Genomic DNA, 19,659 nt, shown 5'->3' with positions numbered 1-19,659 from the left:
TCTTATGTGGTATATAACAGTTCAATCTAACAAGATATTTAAAGTAAAATACTATTGATCACGCTGGGTTTTCTTTTCATTTCATTAGTGTGGCTTCTATTGAATATGTGGACTGTGATATTGAACTGGTGACTGAGTAATTGGGAATAAATAATGGTGCGGTTTTCTGTTGTGGAATTGCACAAGTGGTTGCACAAGCCCCCTCAGCTATTTTTTTATTTTTTTTTTGTTGGAGGTAAATGAAGTCTAAAATCCTGATAAAATGTTTAATTTCAGCTGCTATGTTGTCATATGTCGCTTGTTCACAATGACATCCATGGCTGTGTAGTGGCTGGTGGATTCACTCACATATTGGTGAAGACATCGTCCTCTCTGTTTATGTTCTATAATGTCCTCGGTGGGGTTGTGTGCAGGTCAGGCGCTCATTGCTATCACACAGACACACACTCACACACAACCAAATGACTCCTGTTTACGAAGCCCAATAATGTCATGTAACCTTGTGTTTTATATCAGTGGCAGCCCATTAAGGAAGATATTGCTTTACAGCAGTGAAGCTGGTGTAAGTGATGGGCTATGCTTGTTTGAACCCTGAAAAGCCAGAGAGCCTATCACTCTGTAACTAAAGAGAATGGTATATAGGCTGTATCTCAGGCTATTAAAGGTATAAGCAATTGCTTGGTAAAAGCACTCAGCACTTACAGGCTGTCCATGTGCAGGCACTCAGCTCTACGTGCTGTCTGTTGGTGTGACGGCGCTGACATGCAGGCACAAAGGCAGGGACTCCACGTACATTACTGCATGCATTTTTGTAATATTTTGATCATCTTGCCAACATATACTCTCGTTCATCAACCCCATACAGTGACTGGTTGAGGGGGTTCAAAGCAGGGATATCTCTGTTGCCATGACAACAGTGAAGCCACACCCTGTTTTTTATTATACCCAACCCCCAACGTGCACTGATCAGAACAAAGCGCTGGGAAGAGAAGACGGTTGGTGGTACTGAGCAATGAACTAAGGTTTAACATGAGCAGAAAAACTAAATGAATCAAATATCTCTTGTTCATCAGCCAACATTTACAACATTATAATAATATGACTAAATCCAAATTGTTATTGGCTACCATTTTAATATTCCTTCCACAAAGAGCAGTAAAATATTACTGGAATATGGATTTTTACTCTGCGTGGAAATCATTTCTGTTCAATTACTTTCTTATGCTAATTATTGGACATTAGAATGTATCTCGTCCAAGGTTCAGTTGAATACTGTGAATATTAAATGTAGTGTTGAAACAACTAGTGCACTTTGAGTGGACTGACATGAAAAGAATCCACAGCAGTGCTGATAACCGGTTGTTCTGAAAGTGAAGTCAGCTTTGAAACAACAACTGCAGTGCCAACCACTGTGCTTTGAGTCTAGCTCACCCAGTGATAAAGAACCAGCATTATGGTGCTGCTTCACATGCACTCCATGACGCTTCATGTCAAGTATCTGATGGCTGACAGACAGTGAAGATGATTGTGACTGGTTCATATAATTGGGGTAATCTTCATGAAAACAACAGCAAATGTTGGGATGCACTGCTGGCATATTGATTATCAATATTGTGTCGTGATTTATCTGACAAACTTTCTCTGGATCCAGTTCCACAAATATGACACTCTGATGATTTCAATATTTTCAGTTGTTGTGTGTTGCTGCCCTATTTAAATGGGGCATTGAAACGACTAATTGATTAGTAACGTAGGTCAATGTTGATTTGCTTTAGTCCTTGTCCAATCAGATAATAACTTTAAGGGTTATTGTTTTGTTTATAACTAACTATCAGGTTAGTTATAAAGTAAATAATTGTTAGCTGCAGCCATAAATATTTGTATCGACTGTTACATTTACATGTCTCTTGCTCTTTTCTTTGACTGTGGCCTGGGTGTGTGTCCTCTGATGTCCAGGAACAATTCACATAATCTAAATTATGTAAAAATGACAGGATCTGTCCTCTTCCTCCTCTTTGTTTGCTGTTGTGCTGATGTTGTCCTTTCAGCTGCCCTCCTGCTGGACACAGTGAATGGCCTGCAGTGACAGAGCTGGCTGCCCCGGCCTCATCCATCCTCCCCTCAATCCCCTCATGATATTGTTCCATTGTGTGGTTGCCTAGATTATTGTATTGCTATTGTTGTGTTATTGATGTTGGTGGCTGCAGCTAACAATTATTTTTGTGCTTGATTCATCTAGAATTAACTTATTGAATGTTTGGACTATAAATTGTCAGAAAATCATATTTGTCTATTACACAAATCTTTATATTAGCAGTTTTGTCTAAACAACAATCCATAACTCAAACATGATAAATTGACTAATCATTTAAGCTCTGGTGTGTTGCTGTGATAGTAAAATATAAAAAACATATATTCATGACATAGATCAGTCTCAGCTGTTGTCCTGATTTGTGGTTTGGGTCTTCCTGTAGTCTCTGTTTGACCTGGTTTAGGTTTGTTTTGGACCCTTTTGGTATTTGCTACCCCCCGTGGCGATGTTTCAGATGGAGTGGGCCATTTATGTTGTTGGCCATTTCTATATACAACTATGTCTACTCTTTCCCTTTAGTATTTGTTCTGCTTTGTTGCCCTTGTTTTTAGCTGCTAAGTCTGTTCCTGTGTTAGTGCACTGAGAGCAGAGTCAGAGTCGTTGTGTGTGTACGCATATTTGGCATATAAAGCTGATTCACTATGCTACATATGTTTTAATTGGATGGTTTGGCTGAAGTGAAGGCTACATTCACAGGGGAATTAATGTGGGTACACTGACTCATCTATGTAATCTTTAATGAAACATGTTTAATGGAAAGCATAACTAATGGGCAACCTTATTAAACACTGCACAGAAAAAGCAAAAAAACATTTTTTTAAAATGATTTCCTAACCACGTGAAGACCGTGGAGACAATCGTACCAAGTGGGCAGCTGGAAGCTTGAAGCTCTGGACTATAAAGTGATGTCTAGACAAGCTCAATGACAAGTGGTGGCTTTATGAATTGCTGCTGGCGTTGGATTTTATATATTTACTGCTTCCACCAAATAGCCAGTCAGCATTATTGTACAGTACTTTGTCAGTGAGATGGAGCAGTAAACCTTATTGGAGTTCTATCAATGAATAGTTATAGAAGAGTTGATTTGATATCCGCACCAATCTACTTAACTTAACTTAACTTGCATTCACTGTAGATTACAAGTTAAGGTGACAGATTGCATATAGCAAACTAACTCCTCAATGTTAAATGAGCAGTCTATTATCTCTCGCTCCCTCTCTTTCTCTGTCTCCCAACCTCTTTCTCTCCAGCTGAACCAACAACATCAAAGGAGTGTGCTTCAAATCACAGGTGTTGAAGGATTAAGGCCACCGCAGGATGGGGTTTTATTCTCAGCGTCATCTTTGATGTAGTATCTCTTTCACTCACTTGTGTCTCGAACCTGTAATATGGATTGGTAGCCCAGAGTGTCCATTGCTTAACTGAAAATATCCATTCTCACACAGCTACATGAAGTGGATTCGGTTCAAAGAAGCCTCACCCACACACTGGTAAATATAAAAATTAAAGTGATTAATGTCAGTAGTTGCACAAATGAAGACAGTGTCAGGCAGTAGGAGGTATGGACAAGTTGCGATATAAAGGAGCAGAAACAGCAGATAATGTAAATTTGTTTTTGTGTTTGATGTGATTAAATTTTAACCATGCTAGTGACAATGACAATTAAAAACAGTGACAAGGATGACAATATAGAATATCTGTCTGTGGGTTGATTCAGACTGAAATGTCAGTAATGGTCGGCTGGATTAGCATCATACTTTGTACAAATATTCATGGTACTCAGAGGATTAATCCTTGTGACTGGTCACCCCCTTAGTTTTTCTGCAGTTTGACGAGTAATATGTCTTGATAACTATCTATTAATTGATACTCATACCTCCCTCATGATGACTTGTGAGAACCTTCAGCTTTCATCTAGCACCATCATCCATCACCAACTAATGATGGCATTCCTATAAGCCTCAACTATAGTCTGTGTGCTAAATACCATGCTAACATTAGCTAATCTAAGAAAGAAGTGGTGAACGTAATACCAGAGACAGTTAAGAAAAGGGACGCCTCACTGTGTTGGTGTCACCTGGGTTTAGCCACTGCCGCTCCTCTTTAGGAGTCCAGCAGCAGGTCTTGAGTCGGTTGACTCTAATGGCAGAAGTGAACGTGAGTGCAGATTATAAATGACCCTTTCACCCAGTAGTCACCGAAGTAGACTAATTTTTCACAAGATACAGCCTATCCCTGTTGGTGCTGAATGGTTGGTCTGGTTTTACCATGATGATCTATAACAGCTGAAGAAAAACTTAAATGACTTTCTGAACCTCTGGTACAAAACAAACTGTTTTCATCCATTCTCACAATGTTCACAGCTCTTCCAAATGAGCTTTCGAGATCAGGAGGAGACCATGTCCTTATAGGAGACAGGACATGCATACCGCTTAATATCATTGGCAGAGAGTGGAATACTTTACCTGATAAACATCAGCTAGCGTAGCAATGTTAGCATTGTCATTGTGAGCATGTTAGCATGCTGACGTTGGCATTTAGGTCAAAGCATAATTTATAGTATTCACAGAGCTGTTAGCATAGCTGTGGACTCTCGCTTTGTTGTGATGAATTGATTTGCTTTGGCAGGTATCTCAACCAGTGATGCGCGGGTTGATCCAAATTGGGCGGGTGCCCGCGGTCGCCTGCGGTCACGAGTCACCAAACAATATTTTTAATGATATTCGGGTCGTGGTCGGTCGGATCGTTTGAAATAAAGATGCCGAGTAAAGTTTTGTAATTTATGTAGTAGACACAATTTTCTGTGAAATACACAGACTTTATTGGCTGAATAACTGGCGCGAAGATGCCACGAGCTCTACAGGAGGTAGAGAAAGTATAGACTACTTTTTAAAATGCGGGTCAGGAAGCAGGTTGGGTACAATATTTCACAATTATTTGCTGCTGTCCGAGTTCAGGCGGGTTAGTTTAAAACGTCGGTCGGTGTGGGTCAGTCAAACATGGACCCGCGCATCACTGATCTCAACTAATCGGATTCTAAAAAGGTGCTAATCTAATCTGCTAGTCTGTCTTAATGATTTTATAGATTTTTTACAATGTGTACTATCACATATCCTGTGATATGCTATAGGACTGCTGACTCTCATTCAGAGTTGGCTTACAAAGCTGTTTGACAAAACTAACATTCATCCAATCCTCACATGGCTAACTTACTTATTCCCACAGAGAGTTCAAACTAAACTGAATGTGAAAATATCCAAAAGTGCAAAATCTCACATGCAAGTAGTTTTTCACAGCTCTGTGAACTTACACTTGTTTCTCAGTGAAAGTGAAGCAGGGGAGACAAAGAAACTTTTCTAGAGTGACCGCTCTGGTGTAAGCTGTGGGCTCCATGCTGGCCTTTAACCCTGGTTAGGTCACCGGAGTGTGTTGGTGTGCCGAGGAGGGACAGGAGGGTACATTGCTCCCCAGACCGTTAAGGAGCCATGTAGGCAACAGCTGAGCAGTGCCTGACAGTAGGGTGAGAGGAAACGTCGCAGTCTCCACAGGCTTACCTTTAGGGGACCAGACTCACTCTTAGGCCAGCATATACTGTAGACTCACACATGCGTCACATTCACGTGCATGCACGTGTTTATACATTTGCAAGGCTGCACAGAGGTATCGGTTAGGCAACACGCAGAGTGAAGGATGTATTTGAACAGAGGACACCTGCGAGACAGAAACTGCCAACAGAATCAAAGTTTTGACTGACTGTAGCTAACTTTGTGTCTCACTGAGGACTGTTGTGCTGCTATGCCAGACCATGTGTGAATGTTATTTGCCCTCGATGAGTCCACGATGAGTCATCTTTTAAAGTTTAGTTGATGGCATCACTAAGAAATGGCTGCTCCCTGAGGTTAACACCCCACTGAGCAACAGCCAGCTAGATTAATGACTTGACCTCTCTTTATTTCTCCACTTCTTCCCATCATCTTCTCTGTCTTCTCTAACTTTGTCCTTTTGAGTTTATGAGCCTACATTTAATCATCAACGTTCTTTGTTTTTTTCCCCTGTGAACGGCAGTGGAAAGAAGCATTTATATCCTTTACTTTATAGTGCCCAATGGAGTATCCTTGGAAACAAGCAAAAGTTGTGTGCAAATAATAATTTAAACTCCAACAATTATGTAGATTAGTTGTGTCCAAATGAGCACTCTTTTGCGTCTTTTATGTATCCAATGATTGCATTTGTTGGGATATTACTAATGATTAACAGCCACTTAAATGTGTGAAAAGTGTTCTTCTTATGTTAACAACATTTATATACAACATCACTGAAACAGAAACTGACTGGAGTGTCAGGTTTTTCCATTTATCATGGACAGTGTAAACAGAAAACAGTTGTGAACGAGTTGAAGAATATTATTAGATGTCTGGCTTCTTTCTTACTCTGAGACACTGTGATCTCTAGACCTGTTCCTTCTTGTCTCACCAGCACAGGATGCCCCTGTCCAAACACAGGCGCAGTACTCTTCTTATAACACTCACTCACACAACTTATGTTTTGGCAGTGTCTCTCAAACGTACATGTCTGTTTTCTGTTACCGGCTGTCAAAAAAAGGAACAAATCTAAACTGTATCTCAGTAATAGGCCTCTGCCATGACATTAATTAAGTTGTCTTCTTCTGGACTGTTAGTGTGAAACTGGTACAAACATTTAGTAGGAGATCATTTACAGTAATAGCTCCAGTAAACAGCAATAGACAACCAAGTTATGTAAAAGGAAAAGTTTACATTAAAAAAAAGTCAACATAAATAGTTCAGAAATATGCACTGGTCTGTATGCTTATTTTATGAGTTGTCTCTTGCTTGCCAAGGCCAAATAGCAGGAGGGTTGAGACTATCGTTATTGTGGCAAATTCTAAACTGTTGAGACTAATCTGCCGGTTTGTGTAACTGATAGATACTGTAGAGCCGTCCTAAGAGCCAACGAGAGCCGGGGACAGACTGACTGGAGTTTTACTCAGAGGATTTGGTTAAAGTATATCTGATTGTTGCTCTGTGTGCCTCTGTAGGGCAGGAACATACAACTTGACTCACTCCACAGTCAAAATCCATGACTGATATGGCCCGCCAATTTTCCTGGGGTCGTTTATGATGAAATCACTAACCTATCACTCAAAAACTTTAGCTTTCTGTTGATGACCTCAATGATGATAAAGAAACTAGGGCCCCCCAGTAAGGACAAATCTTTGACGCTAGGGCTGCAGCTAATGATTATTTACATAATGAATTAATTTTAAAATATTTAGAGTTAGATGAGAAGTTTGAAACAACTCTCATGTGTGTATTATGAAGCTAAAGGCAAGCAGTCGATTAGCAGAGTTTAGCAAGTTGAAACAGTCTTGTCACAGTGAGGTTGCCAGGCAACAAGTGGAGACTCCAGGAAGTCACCAGCCCCACCCATGAAGTATGACATGTTAAATGATATAGTCCAGCACATAATCTATTTAAAGCCACATCAGATATAATTTGTGAGAGGTACTGGAGACAGATTTTCTTACCTCCCGTCTCAAGTCATTATGATATGCTTAATTGGAGAAAGCCTTATCAATTTTCTCATGTAACTCCTGACAACCATAACACATTTTCCAAAATGTTGAATAAAGCCTTTTAATTGTAATAGTCTAAATAATTGTTTGGCTTGAATATATGATCACATTTCATCAGTACCAAGGTGACAACTTGTTAGTTAGCAAATCATCCAGTTGAAATAAAATCCAGCTAATGTTTTTGCATGACAAATGCAAAAAGTGTAATAATTGAGGGAGCAGACTGTTTTAAATCAAGTTTGTCATCTTTGCCAGCTGTGGTAGATTTATATAGGGATGTGTTAAGGAATTTTGTCATTTAGTCTGCAGGTGTTTTATAGATTTAGAGAGCACTTACAAAGCTGTTTCCAGAGACAACTCGTAAGAGATACTTTAAGTCATTTCATATTTGTTCACACTGATTGTCAGCTATGTTTGCTTTCTTAGCATGAAGTTAAAGACATCCAAGATAGGCAGGGTGAGTCTTGCCAAGCAGGCTTATTTGACATCTGGAGATAAGTGACAATACGGTGGCATCTCTGCTATTTATGAATGTTACTTGGGTTTTACAGAGCTGGCTTTACTATAATCTCCAGCATGTTGGGGGGTTGTTGAACAGTTGAGTGTGATGCTGTCAAGATGAGAAATGGCACCTCTGAGTTTGAGACCGTGGCCCTTTCTTGCAAGAAAGGTGACCAGTCTTATCCAGCAGAGACTTCCAGGTATTTCAGGAGCTTATACGTGAGTGAGAGAAAAGAGTAGTGACAGCCTGTTAGTGTGTCCTGGTCTTGTGAGCAGAGGTTGTCAGGAAGTCCATCAGTGGGATGGCTGACACCTATGCTGGCAGACCTTTCAGTTATTCACTGTATAGGCTGGTGCTGTCAGTCACACTCTCTCTCACACAGTCTCTCTCCTTCCTGACACACTGTAGTTTACTTTTGGTTTGGTATCATGTTTCACATGACACTTAACTTTTATTTAATTTGTACAAAATTGTCCGTCATCTGTGTATTCCACATACTATCAATGTTACTATTTTACACATGACAAGTTTTAATTTGTTTAAAGTCATGTGTGGTCTTCTCCTCTTGATGATGATAATGTGGATCATCTGATGCTTCAGTCTTACTGGTTGTGATAGACTTGGTCTTTAGTGACTCAGTGGAACCTTGTTGTGTAGCAGATGCTCCTCCACACAAAGAAAATCATGATGTGGTTTAGACATCTTTGAGTAGAGCCTTTGTTGAAATCCTTGCACAGCAGCCTGTGTTAGCTAATGAAGGAATAAAAATACATTTAGTTAAACCTGACTTGGGTATGTATAGCTAGAAAATATATGAAATGATAAATATATGGATATAAAGATGTTTTAATGGTTGAGGTTTGTCAGTTCTGTTTCTCCAGACTTGGTATATTAGTGCCTCACTAGCTTTAGGGAAACTGCAGCATCTTAGGATTAAATCCTGAAAAGCTTGTTGAATAAATTACTCCCTAAAATACATTTAGTAGCCAGCTCATCACATCAGAAAAGCATGAAGCAAGCATGTTACAATTTGGCGCTGACAGCAGTTTTTTCCGAGCACTGATTTTACATAATTCCTCCCTTCCTCCCGTTTACCTTATTGGGTCATTTTACTCCACCTAAATGTTTATTAGAAACACTTCAAATTGAAATATTCTCTTCCTTACACATGAAAGCACACGAAGGATCTATGACGTAGCTGCAGTTCTCGTAGAGTATGTGAATATTTTATTCCATCAGTCTAAATGATGCTACTTCTCTGCACACAGACGAGGAACTTTAAACTGATTATTACTCTGATTATTTTGTGTCTTATGAATTGTCATGTTGTTTAATTAAGTTTGAAAAGCTGTAGGACAGCCATCTGAAACTGAAAAAAAAGCATCACATGACCTACAATAAATCTGTGGACTGTTTGAAGAGCGCGTAAAATTGCTCTTGCGTGCATGAACCTGCATATGTTTTCATGGATCACCATTCACACACTAGCACAAGGGCAAACACTTTTTTATCTCACACCCAGGCTGGAGATTGTGAGGGTGTTGCAGTCGGTGGTTCAGGTTACCTCTGCCTCTGGCGGGAAGTAAGCCTGCTGTGACCTTGACCTTGGCCCTGCAGATCTGCTCAGTGCAGCAGAATCTCTCTCTCCACTTCTCTCTCTTACGTACATGTGTACTCCTCCTAGTCATCCAACCCTATAAACACTCAATCATTTTGTTTTCAATATTTTAGCATCTTTCTAGCATCTTATAAACAGGATGGGGTTTTACCTCTCATGCATTTCAAAGATGCAATGGCAGGAGAATGGTGGAGAAGTTATAACAAACTGATTCAAATATCAAAATACTGATATTGTATGAAACCTCAGTTCTAAAGTAGGCAGCAGCACATTTTTGCAGACTAATACAGAGATTGGCCAAATGAGGGTGCTACACTGTTATCAAATATCAAAAAGCCAGTTTTGAACAGCACCATCACCTATATCTACCCATGCTTATTGGTTACACTGACTGTCCTAATAAGGGTGCTATGATTAATTAATGTTAAAATTTGTCATTTGAAACTTGTGTGAAACATTTTGGCCACCCCTGATGTGACTTTGACAGAAGTATAATGTGAGCTAATTCTGGTTGTGGCTGCAGAACAGGGAGAACTCTGTCTCCTGTGTGTCTCCAAGCCACAATATAATACATTAAATTCATTTTACTATGGTCGGGAGACACCTCAAGTCACCCAGACAACCTCACATCAAATAAAATAGAACCGAACTGGGTGTACTGTATAAAAAGGTCAAAATTTGAAAGACCAGAAATGATGCACCTTGTCACTAACAAATATCTGTATCATAGATCATAGGGCTGAGCATTATGGCCTAAAAAGGATACAACAGTATTTTTAGGCTATGACGCAATAGAGATGGACAAATCATTCAACATCAAATCTCTTGCTGTATTTGAGGGTTGGCAAGTAGCTACAAACAGAAACACAATGTGGAAAGTAAATGATGGATAAAACAAAACAAATTGTTCAAAGATCCTGCAGGATGCATTTTGTCCAGAAAACAAAGAAACTAGTTGTTATTAAACAACTAAGTTATTAAAAGACTAGAAATGTTCATCTTCTGACATGTTTAGAGCTATTACCATGGGTCCTGTCTGATCAGTAAGAGTGAGGATAAATACCAAAGCATGATGATGATTCTCACACAGGACAATTTAACATACATAATATTTTCATGAGGGAGGGGCTTTGAGGCTTCCCTTTTATTTAGCTTAAGATTTGTCTTGTACACCTACTTGTTATAATACAAGATTTAAGCACTGAGGAGCAATGAGGCTTCATTCATGATTTTATTGAGAATCATTTACTGAGTTTCAGGGTGTCCCATAACCATAGTGACTCACAGTACCACAGGAGAGGTAGAGAGGCTGTGCTGCTGCCATAAGAGACACTGAATGAAGCTGTTTACACAAATATGTCAGATGATAGCTGGTTGGTGCTAACAAGCTAGCCACTCACAAAAAGTATGAATGTTACATAAACAGCGATCTTTCTATGGCCGCAAATACAACACATATGCCTTAATAGATTCATTATTATTCTTAGAGCAAAATGTAGTGGCTAAACGCTTGATATTTATATTTCCACCTTCAGACATTGCCAGGCTGTTTCTGTTGATATGCGTGTTGCCTTGTTGCATGCCATGGCCACAGAAGACTGCTCCTACAGGAGTCTGTTGCTCTGTAAAGCACATCAGCTGTGTATATTCAGGAGAGAGCTGTTGAAGTTTATGTGTTATGTAAGAAATGCATCACACAGCGCAGCCATGGGAATAAAAGGCAAAGGACTCTATGATGCACGCACATACAGGGGACACACAGGCTACTATGGACTATGGACTACACTATAGACTCTCATAGGACTGTCTGATCTCCCTTCTTCTCCTGTTTCATTTTTGACATGCAAGCTGACTGGCCTTGCTGTGGTTTAGCTTGCCTGTTCACCCTGTTAATTGTCTGCAAAACCACAAACAATCATTACTTGAGTATATCAAGCACAGCTTGTGTGTCAGTCTTGAGTTTTCTGAAGAGAAAAGCAAATATCGGATACATATGCTTTCATCTTTTGCTTTAAACATCAGTTTTATATCCAGAACTGTTACAACAAAGGTCGATAAAAGAGGGCACAGGGTATATGGAGAAAAAATAACCCTTACGCATTCATTTTGTAGATCATACAGATATACATTGACCTGAAGAGACAAACATTATGAACAGAGACCTACGGAGATTAAAATCACATCACTATTCAGGCCTTTACTGAATTTCAAAGCTAATATTTAGTCTGTTACAGTAAATCTTTATTTAAGCACTCCAGTTAATAACTACTTTAATAATAAAGCACTTTGTTTGTGACTACGACCAGCAAGAGACATTAATCATAGTGTGCATAAGCAGACGGCTCAGACTTTAATGTTTTGACAGTATAAAAGCTTCCTTTAGCACTGATGCACAGTGAAAGGACAAGGAACATGTTTTTCTTTTTAGATTTAGCTGCTTACAGTAAATACCCATGACTTCAGTTTTGTAATACAAACTAACATACTGCCTTCAATTACCCCTCCATGACTAATCTTTGCTTGTCCGACATTGAATTTGTACTTTTACTCATAGGAAAACTACAATCTTTTATCCTATTGTCCCCATGTTAAAAAACAGTCTCTGATCTTTAAGCATTCAGATGTTTTTTCCTACATTTCTATAAATCAGGCTGTTTAATATCCACATAATGAGATGCTGAGATGGATTAGATATCTGTTTACACTCAAAGGAGTACAGCACATTGACAGCACCAGATTGCCAACCTAAATACCCTACATGCATGTATACATACACAGATGGTGTATGTATTTTCACTCTTCGCTGAGACTGCTGCGATAGCATGTACCAAGACAGGCTCCTCAGCATACACACCTATGTCACTGTACTGTATACAAGCATATAGCCGAATACATGCATGATTTGTAGAGAAGAAATAATATTCACTCATCTTGAAAGATTCAAGTGTATTAATTTACTTTATTTTATTTGTGCAACTGTGGGAATGTCAAGTCATACGTCACTCCACTCCTCCGCTAACAAATTCATGGATTGTAGCATCTTTCTTTGCCAAGTCATTTCATACCTCTAGTGAGTTATGTGAAGGATAAGCTCAGGGGGATTTGTCTAAAGACTGGGTAGTTTATCCCATAATTTATCTATTACTTATTCTATATTCCTTGTCTTTTTTCTCAGGCTGTGTAGATCTTCTGTACCTCCCAAGAGCAGCACATCGATTTCTAAATAAGGAGCTTTTATGTCTTTATATTGTGACTTTAAATCTGCTTCATCTTTATAAGCCTGACAGGAGTTGTTAAATGCCAGTAGCTAAGTTCATGTGCAGCCAGTTCCCTGTTTGACAATTGAATAGTGTCTGTGAAACACACACTCAAACCAAACTACAAATCTAACCTTATGGTAAGATTCATCTGTGGCACACTAGCACTATGTAGATTTAAACAGCTGTCATTTTGGTCATGTCTGAAAAATCATCAAGGCACAGCGTACAACAGCGCGAAACCTCAGACGATTAGAGGTTAGATTCATAAATTCTTACATTGTCATGGCCGAGACATGACATGACTACACGTTGCTTCTCGACCAATCATCGTTTGTCATCTTTTATGCCGTGCATGATGTCACCGGGACGGGGTGCAAGGAACAAACTCCCAGGAACTACAATGTAAACAAACAACAATGGCGGTGTGTATGATACTGGCTGTTTCAGACATTAATAAAAAAGAAAGAAATGCTGATGATGGCCTTTCTTCTTTCAGTATTCCCCCTCACGGCACTTCGCAACTCTTTTGTTTTGCGATGTTGACAATTGTGCCTGGAAGAACTTTGATGAATTTTTCTTGAAGAGCAAAAACATTTTAACATGCTTGTCAGGACGTTGTGTCTCAGGTGCAGCATCCGTCCTCGTCCATTAGGACAAAGTATACAAGATAAAGCGCCATTGTCATACCTGAGCATAATAGACACCCTACATCTGCCAGATCAGGCCGTAGTCTGACTTTGGCATTAATTAGAAAGATTGAGATGATTAATAATTACTCTCATATCTGTCCATTGATTATGAGGTGGTTAGCTTAGCATACAGACAGAAGAAAAGATAATGTATCCCACCTCTGAAGCAGTGTGTTGGTCCAACAGCAATTAATTCTTGAAAACTTTGTTTAAATACATTGCAAAGGCCTACTAATCAAAATGAGTAAATTTTTCTTCATTTAGCTGGACAACATCCAAAATTTCATCGTGTTCTCATATTTTGAAAGCATTCGTTTTTTAACCTCTACTGGAAAGCATGAACTGAAGATTTCTGTTTTGGTGGATTGGGTGACCACCCATGATGGTTGACATAATACATAACATACCTTACAGAAGTCCATTGGATGGTAGCCTTAAAGGCAGCCATGTTGTATCATCACAGTTACAGATGTCAGCAGCAGGGCAGACCACCCGACACTTAGTGCTTTGTACTGTAATGTGGTAAACAGTGTATATAGCTGTGTGTGTTACCAGTAAACAGTGCTTTTAAACAGGAGGGAAAGGTGCTCCCTCCCACAGGCTCTTTGTGCCTCTGCTCATCACTTACCTCAGCAAATCCAAGGAGAGAAAGTCTCCACCTGGCAGACTGTTAATAAAGGTGACAGTGGGAGGGCAGGAGAAGAGGAAGCTGCTGGTGTCAAACCCTGCCGAGCAGAGGCACAGGAGCACGAAGCTTCACTTTACTGTCAGCTAATGCTCTCTACCACTGTGTATAAACAAGGCTACTGATATATGGACTCGCACACAAAGTTACCATGAAAGTGGTGTTTTCTCTTCTACTGTCAGGCAGAATATCTGTTAATATGTATATCCCTCTTCATGTGGAACCATCCTTGTTTTCCTTCCCTACACCCCCCTACATCCCTGAAGCTGAACCATAAATCACTGTCTGAGCAGTAACGGCAGTCATTTTGTATTTCCAGTCGCTCCTTCTGTTTGTTTTCCGCTCAACCTCTCTAAAACCTCCATGCTCCACCCTAAAACTGTGTGATGCTTTAAAAAAAATATCCTGTTTCCACCTGTTACTTAGCAACAGATGGTTGGACTTTTTTGGCTAGCATAGCTGCCACGGAAAACTGTTGTTATGCATGTCTTTACCCTCCTATGTAGCTTTGACTTGAGATAGAGCTCAGAAGTATACTGCAAGACCAACAGTGCCGTGCACATGCGTTATTAGTGAGTCATACCCCGTGTATTTCACATGCAATTTTGAAACAACAGCAGGCACATTGACTTCAGCAACTGTTTCATTTACATATTGCATTACCCTTGGTTGATTCATATGCTTTATGCATCCACTGCAGCTTCCATGTCTGGCGGTTCATGTGTACCTTCTTATCACATCACTGCTCTCTGGCAAGTCTCACACATCACAGGCAGTCGGTTACCATGCAGATACTGCTGTTAGTTATAGCTCAGTGCAGACGTCTACTTTGTCTTTACAATTTTCCTTATCTTACACATGAACCAGGGACATGTGCTGAAAAGAAGCTTTAGCTAGCTCCCCTTTACACTACATTTGTTGCTTTTTTTATTTTATTTATTAACCTAGAACAACATTATAACACCACAGCATTATACTATTATTAGATGGTGCATCCCAGATCAGAAATAGACCCAGCTCTATCTTAGATATAATTTTAGCTCACCATTTACAATCCAAATTAAAAAGGTTGCTCACCATAGTGACATTCTGCCACTGTTTATATTATTTAATTCAGTGTCCCATTTTAGCAACATTTTCCATGTACTAATTCTGTGCCAAGGCAAGCTTGATTTAAAGAAACACGCTTAACCTAGTGGGCATGTTGTAACCACCACCATGTATTTTACAAGATTATGATGTTTAATGTTTCAGTTTCACTGGGAGGGATGGCATTTTTAGTGATAAAGGACAAATCATTGCAAGCAATTGTAGCAGAATTGAAATATCTGTTTTTTAAATTAAACATTAATTAATTTAACATTAAAATTAACAATCACATTTGTTCATATCAAAGACCATAATATGATCACATCAATTACTTCCACTATCAATTTGTCTACTGATATATATTCCTATTCTTGTTATATTCTTGATTAATGTTAACATCAATAGTGAAAAATATCCATAATTTTCCATAATTTTATTATTATATAAGACAATAAAAGCAATAAATCTTAACATTTGAGAAGATAAATGATCACAAATCATGAAAAACAATCATGTTTCAGCTCTACGTAAAAGTAAGTGGCTTTTTCTGTCCTACCTGTTCAACTTAACATCATTTTGCTTTTGAATATGAAGATAGATCATGTGTCAGTGACACCTTAGCCAAGCCCAGAGCCAGTGTTGTCGTGGTGATGCAGGTCTGGCAGTGAGAAATGAAAGCTCTGCAGTGAAGTGTTAAGTTACAGGATGCATACAGCATCCACCTTTGCTCTGAGACCGAGAACTGTGGCCTAGAAACAGCATCCAGGATGAGTATAATAACTCTAGTGACAACACATAACAGGTAGGGGAAGACACACACTGTCCACACAGTGACTCATTTCAATGATGACACACTCATAGTCATAACATAAGTCTACTCCTTCTGTCTGCTTGTTGATTATTTGTGTATGCTCTGTGCATGAACGAGTGCAGAGAGAGTGAGACAGGAGAACAGTCCAAGGCTACAGATTTAATCTGGTTGCTGTGGTCATGTGATTAATCGTGGCCAAGGGCCAGGGGATAGTGTAATTTATGGTGAGGGGGGGATTCAACACATTTGGATGGTTGCTGCTCCTGAGGGAAATCTCACTCCTAAACCAACCCAGTATTATTCTTCTTCTCCCCCTCACCATAAAATCCAACCTATGACAGCTGGGTGTTGAGTTAGACATTTATATCGGTGTGTCTAAAGAGGATGAAACAGACTCCTGATGTGATTTTACTAAGCTGATGTGTTAAACAAGTGGCAACGTTTGTGGCTGTGAAATTACGCAGAACTGCAATTTTTCAAAGAGCCACTTGGGACTGGCTGCAAAAGTGAGTCAATCTCCGTATGTCCCCATATTAAAATGTCCAACTTCACAGGACATGTTTGCAGCCTGGTACAAAAAATGGTTTTGGTCTATAGCTCATGACAACTGTACTGAGGGTGAATTTTTACAGGACTCACTCATTCAATTTATATTAAGGCTTAAAGTTATGCATAATAAACAAGGTGGCTGCTTTTATTGGTGGACGCCATCATGGGCAGCTGGTTTCAGCACAAGCTTCATTTAGCCTGCCTCAGCTTCACCCACGCTCCACATGTCTGCCCATTTTTGGATTAGCCAGGAGCCAGTGGAGGCATGACTGCCAAGATGATGGCAACAGCCAGAGCCTCACAGATCTATAATTGATCATGGAGACACTGTCCATTTTTATTTTACTATCTATGGACTAAAGCTTAAATATGCACTTTGAAGACTTCCTTGGGGACATCAAGCAAATGACAAATAACTGAAGCATTCAGCAAATCTGTTTGAGGCTAAATTAGCACATAAATACTGAGCACTGTTATTTTAGAGACAGAGAATCTGTTTTGTATATTTGGGCTGATGGAGTCAATTTGCAAGTCATCATCAAGTAGCAGTAAATATTATTTCTTAACAGAGATTAAGGCGAATATTGACAGTGTGCCGGGGGCTGTGTGTCATTCACAGTCTCCACTGTCCTTTTGGCTTAAGACCATATCACTGCTTTGGTGACCTCTCCATCCTTTAGTCTCCTTCAGGCCACTGGCATGTGTGTGTGTGTGTGTGTGTGTGTGTATGTGTGTGTGTGTGTGTGTGTGTGTGTTTACTTAATCCTCTTTCCAACTCCAAGAACTGTACACAAACATGAGCAGAGTCGGAGGAGAGGCTTTGTTGACATTTTTTTGGTGAATCTTCTGTTGTTTTCATCGCTGCCAATCTCAAGCAGTGCTGATAACAGCGGTTTTCTCGCTGACCTTCCCCACCAGCTGCTCACCAGCTTGCCCCATCCAGCAGGAGTTACCTGCATTTGGACCGGCTGCCTGACTTTTCTCCTTGGCAATTTTATTGTGGTGTTATTCATTCCTGGTAGAGTTTACGTCTAGATTTACTTTTTCCGGTGCATGGGCCATCTCAAAACGACTGGTTTATACACTGCATTTCTCCTGTCCTTCATTCTGTTTATTAGTGTGAACAGATATGTAAATACAGTGACAGAGATGTGCTGTCTCACCTCATTGTGTAGCTTAATTATAAAAATGTGGGATGCGTTCCAGCTTCACTGCCATCTTGTTCAAAGGTTAATGATCTTGCCTAAGGGGTTTATACAAAAGGTGTCTGTGAACAGTCTTCATGGTTACATCATACTCCTCCTAATCACTCTACAGTCCTGAAGAAACCATTGTTCTGCCCCTTTGACTGGCCCCGTGCAAACATAAACATACAAGCACACATGGAGTCACTTTAACTCTTGATCTTGTGCACATGGATTACGCTGATGCCCGCCTCGTCTTTGAGCACTCACTAAAGACTCCTGTTTACTGGGAATTTAAATTTGACACTGAATCAATCACTGGATTCAGAAGCTCTGTGAACTCTGAGCCACTAAATGGTGAGTAAAAGTAACCTGAACCTCGCATTACCCTGTGGGTTGGCAGTGAAATGTAGCATACATGAAAAATAATAAAACACATATGATCTTAGAGATCTGAACAACAATAGAAAGTTGCAGCAAGTTTATTAATCTCTAAATCACCTTAAAAATCCCTATATAGTATTGGTCCACATTGTTATTGAAAGCAACTGTCGCAAACATTTGATGTATTTATACTTTGCATTTATTATTCAGCATAATAAAACTAAATATCAAATAAAATGAATAAGCTAAATTAAATGGATTGTTTTAGTGTTACTTTTATCCTTTCTGAGAAGTTTCTTAATTAGCTTTGCCAGGCTCAGTTTCACTGAGCCGCCAATGAGATCATGTTGACTCGCCTCCTCATTCAGTCAAACCTACAGAGCAGAGCTGTGTGGCTTCTTAAGGAGATTGAGATTTAAGCAACAAGGTCAGTATGAGGACAAAAACAGCATACCATTCTTACACAAGATAAGATAAAACTTTATTTCAAAGGAAGATGCTTGGTATACATAGTGAAATACATATTACTACGGCTGACTGATAGGATAAGATGAGCAAAAATACTGTTACTTAACCACCACAAACATATCTACATGAATTTAGCTCTGATAAATAGAAAGATACTATAAATACATTGATAGACTGTACATCTACTAACTGAAATAATGGTGACACATTAATGAAAGTGAGGGACTCTTAACTCACACTTCGATTTTATTTTTACAAATTATAAGCACACAGATATCCAAGTGAAAAATAAAAAATGAAACCGTTTTAGGAGGTGACGGCACAAGTGAAGCAATTAAAACAAAAATAGGAATATCTGTGTAAAATGTGTTAATTTGTTGCTGTTCTTCCGGCTCCAGGTTCGTTTGTGTTGTGGTTTCACAGCAGTTTTCTCTGCTTCATCCTTCCTGGACAACAGTTTTATGTTTTTATGTTTACCAATAACCCAAACCCTGATGTTTTTACTGTGCCTTATAAACAAATCCTGACCAACAAAACGACTCCCAAATACATCCAAAACAATACATCTAAATTTACAACTCTGAGATATTACTCAGCAGTACTAGGTCCCCCCCTTTTTAAATCTATTACATCGCTGCCTCTATCTTCCTCCTCCCCCCATCCTCTGTCACTCCCTCTGCCCTCTCTCTCTCTCTCTCTCTCTCTCTCTCTCTCTCTGGTTGGACACACGCGCAC

General features: G+C 39.5%; 1 protein-coding gene across 1 annotated transcript in view; it reads left to right on the top strand.

The window, feature by feature from the left end:
• Nucleotides 1-19,659, top strand: part of tjp1a (tight junction protein 1a) — a 109,254-nt gene that overhangs the window by 721 nt on the left and 88,874 nt on the right. The window lies entirely within an intron of this gene.

Source organism: Larimichthys crocea, chromosome VIII (assembly GCF_000972845.2).
Source record: "Larimichthys crocea isolate SSNF chromosome VIII, L_crocea_2.0, whole genome shotgun sequence".
NCBI classification, from domain to species: Eukaryota; Metazoa; Chordata; class Actinopteri; family Sciaenidae; genus Larimichthys; species Larimichthys crocea.
Note: the sequence above shows the minus strand (reverse complement) of the source record. Positions and strands in the feature narration are given on the sequence as shown.